The following is a 4110-nucleotide window of genomic DNA, read 5'->3' as shown; positions in this document are numbered from 1 at the left end:
TGCTAGCCTGTTAGCTTGCTAGCCACTAGCAACACTGTGGTGAAACGACGCGATTCAGCGCCAGCGCCACCTGCTGTGCGGAGGGAGAAGTGTCTAAATGCCTTAAAGTGGTGGTTTTCCTTAAACATTCCAATAAATGACTCCTAAAATAAGCAATTTTTATTGGGGGTTTTTTCTGACCATTGTCCCGGGAATTTTTCACTGTAAAAATACTACACGGTTATCAAAAACTGCATAATTATTTACAAAGTTCTAACTAGTTATTTTTGTTCAGAAGCAGGATCTTTAGCTTAATCTGCAGCTGCCTGTAGAAAGTGGATATATGAGACGGACTTTGCTGCAGCTGGTGTCACTGAAAGAAAAAAAAGATCAGCAGTGAGAAGACTAGTCCTCCAGTTCTTTGAGCCCATACTCAAAAAGCGAGCAACAGCGCCACCCATGGGAGGGAAGGGCTTCTGCACCCAAGGGTGTAAGAATCTGGGACTATTTCTGTCTTTGAAGGTATTTTCTAATCATAAATATTTATGCTTTCTTTTCAAATTCAAAGTTACAATGCACAAATACTGATGATTCAAATTACCTCCATATCTGAGCCCAAACTTCAACCTTCTTTATCCACAAACAAAACATTTGCAGTTTTAGGTTGATTGAAGACGACAGGCTTTGTTCCCTCAGACAGAGCTGTTCAGCTATGAGGAAAACCCAGCAGACAATTAACATTTTCTGTATGAACAACAAGATTTTGGCATCACACAAATTTAGTTGAAGTTTAGTGACCTACATCAGTATAAAACCACTATCACTACACATATTGCAGGAGTAAAGACCCTGAATTAAGTTGAAAAGTAAATTTAAGCCTGTTGCAGCAATGTGCATGATGAGTGATTCTTTTGCCATGATGCTAAATTTAAAACATATAGTGGAGCTCTAGTGTATAACTTTAAAAGTTGCCATGGGTAAATGTCATTTTAGGACTGATCTGATTAGCCTCCTCTGGTTTGTAAAATAAAAGTTTCATATTGTTTAGATGTTCTTTAACATGCAGCTTCCAACAGAAACAGAATTGGACTCAAAGGGTATTTTATTTCTTTCACATTTCTGAGGTCAGGTGGTGGGGCACGGGTTACTTGTTCAGTTTCAACGTTTATTGTTTCCTTTTCAGATATGATTTTCAAGTATATAATTATTTCTAGCCCTTTCTGACTCCTCTGGGGGAAACCCTGAGGTGACCTACTGCAGAAAAACTCCCTTCCAGAAGAGTTACTTGCACTGAAACTGGCCATTTCTCAATATGTGTACTTGTGCGTTCTCATGTGATTGTGTACTCATGAAACGTCATCAGCCTCAGCCCTACTACTGTTCCAATTCACAAGAACTTATATTTAAAAAGTTTAACCCTTCATCCTCTGACATGGGAGCTGGCTCAGAGCTTGTCTGCCTGGCTGTGTGTTTCCTTGACGAGGCCACCTGAGGAGCTGGTTGCCTTTTGTATCTATGCTTCTTTTTCTATGTCTGCTTCTGTCTCCTCACTGAGCCTGGTTCTGCTGGAGGTTTCTTCCTGTTAAAAGGAAGTTTTTCCTCTCCACTGTCGCTACAAGCTTAGTGTGAGGTGTCTGGTTACTGCTTAGTGTGTCTGGTTTCAATTTGATAGAAAACATTGAACCAATCTGACTGTATGATGTTGAGATGAGACATGATGATGTGTTGTGAATTTGTGCTATAGCAATAAACTGAATTGTAATTGAATTGAATGTTATCTTTCAATGTTTTAGTTGTTTCAGCTCATACAGTTGGGTAACCGAATCTACAGAAATGAATCATACTAGAAAATCCCAGTAGTGTTAAAGGTAAAATCTTAACTAATTGAGCTTCACAAACATCTCGTTGATCAAATAAATGACTTCATGTTAAGCAGAGTATGTGGACATAATTAGCCTAGTGCACTAGCCACCTGCCAGCAGCCAAAATTATTTTTCGCCTGCATGTGTGTAAATTACACATTTAATCTCACATTTAATCTGGTTTATGAGGCTAGGAAATAATTGCATTATTGGGAGATAGTAAAGCACAAGTACCGTCAACTTGGCTGTAAATTGTTCGCAATTTTGTCAGACAACATTTCCCTCACTTAGAAATAAGATCAGTTCAACATAGTTTCTTCGAGCTTATAAAAAAGCCCCCTACTTCTAAAAAGCTAATTTCTCACTTTGTTAATCTTTTCAGTTCATCTCCTTCTACTAATCATATAAAAGAGGTCTGGGCTTCCGACACTCTTGTCGATATTTCAGATGAGATGTGGAATTTGAGTCTGTCAAGGATCCAAACCTGTTCCATTAATTCTAGATAGCAACTTATTCAATTCAAGGTTATCCATCGTTTGCACTTTTCTAAAACCAACTTAATAAGCTATTTCCATGTGTCTCTCCAACAAATGTAAATCAGATAATGGGACTTTGGGTCATTTGTTTTGCTCCTGCCCTAAGCTTATGGACTTCTGGTACAGAATATTAAAAAAAAATTGTCTCTGCAGCAGGCTCTAATGTTTGGTTTGGTGGTTACAAAACGGGTTATTCTGCGGGAATGGAAATCCTCTACCCCTCCATGCTTTGAGAAATGGCTCAATGATATGGTGTCATATAGGTATCTCGAAGAAATTCGATACTCTTTGCCAGACAATCATTATAAGTTCCTAGATGTGTGGGGTCCTTTTAATAGACATATTCAAAATAATAGGTTAAAATGACTCTCAATTTTCCTGGACCTTTTTTTTTTTTTTTATTCTTTTTTTTATTATTATTCATTATTGTCTCAATACTGTCATCCTTTATTGCACTCTTCTTTTATTAATATCCCATGTTTCATGTTGATCCGCTTGACACAATGTCTCCAGAATTGTTTTTTGTCCTCTCTGACTCTGCCTCGTTCTTTAATATGCTCTACAGTTTGATCAGTACATCTTTTATCCTTTTATCATTTCTCCAGTTTGTTGACACTGTTTTGTCTTGTTTTTTGTTTTTGCTGTACTTGTTTACTGTTTTGCTGTATTTTTTCCCCTCTCTTTTGTCTTGTCTGTTTAACTCTGAAAAAGCATTAAAAAAATAAATTAAAAATGTGGCTGTAAATTGGGGAAACTTGTCCTTATGGTTTGACGTGGAGCTTTTATTTATTTCTTACTCTGGCAACCTGAGGAATTACACAAGAATTTTGACCTCAGGCAGAAGTGTGTTGTATTTCTAACGGTCCGTGAACGCAGCACGGCCGTTGCTCTTTAAAGGCGCATGAAAGGCTGAGCGGCGGTTATGTAATGTGGGTGAAAGAGGAAGAAAGAGGAGAGGAAGAGGAGTGAATGGAAGACAGCAGCAGGAGGAGCAGGACAGGTACGGTTCGGTTCTGCCTTTATTCTCGGTTTTAGACATTTTCCGTCTCTTCTCGCTGTCCTGGGTTTATATAACAAACATTATTCAGCGTCAATTAAAGGGACAGTTAAAGACATAAAGCGAAGTTTCCTTTAATGCTGCTTTTAAAACTGTCATCTCTACTAACTCTTTCTAGCAGCTATAGTTAAATTCAAACTTGTACAGTTTTATTTATGCTGCTGTTATGTTCCTGTCAGGTTAAGCAGGCTGTTTAATTAGGGTTATATTGAGGCTAAACTCATTCACACTCAAACTTATTTTAAATGAAATAATCTGCTGTTTATCCTTCTTGGACCTTTAGTCCCTGAAAATATAGAAGCTGAAATGCAGGTTTTTAGATCTGCTCTAAATGCTCCAGGGATTAAGAAGTTCATTTCAGAACCAGAGGCTCTAACTGGGCCTGTGGTTCTGATCCAGGTTTATCTCCTCTGTTTCTGTCACCTTTATAGCTCACTTGACCCCAAACCATCAGCGACCCACCTCCGTGTTTCACAGGAGGAATGCTGTGCTTCTTTTATTAGTCCTTGGGGACTCTAGACGCAGCAGTGATGATTTTATCCATGAAGTTTAATTTTAATCTTCTCAGTTCCTCTAAATTTGTTCCAGATGTTTGTCTCTGTGTTGTAACAGATTTGGAGGAAACTCAACCATGCAGCCTTTTTTTTGTCTCGTTTGGTGAGTCATAAAAAAAAAA

General features: G+C 38.2%; 1 protein-coding gene across 1 annotated transcript in view; it reads left to right on the top strand.

Annotated features, from left to right (window-relative positions):
- The first annotated feature begins 3244 nt into the window (after positions 1-3244).
- The window catches only part of abhd6 (abhydrolase domain containing 6), an 18919-nt gene continuing 18053 nt past the window's right edge, over positions 3245-4110 (top strand). The window contains exon 1 of the mRNA XM_015385032.1: positions 3245-3377. The gene's annotated coding sequence lies outside the window, so the exon portion shown is untranslated. The remainder of the gene's footprint in view (positions 3378-4110) is intronic.

The sequence above is a fragment of the Cyprinodon variegatus genome, unplaced genomic scaffold, assembly GCF_000732505.1.
Source record: "Cyprinodon variegatus isolate N-32 unplaced genomic scaffold, C_variegatus-1.0 Scaffold330, whole genome shotgun sequence".
Lineage (NCBI taxonomy): Eukaryota > Metazoa > Chordata > Actinopteri > Cyprinodontiformes > Cyprinodontidae > Cyprinodon > Cyprinodon variegatus.
The sequence above is the reverse complement of the archived record's forward strand: the minus strand, read 5'-3'. Positions and strand labels throughout refer to the sequence as shown.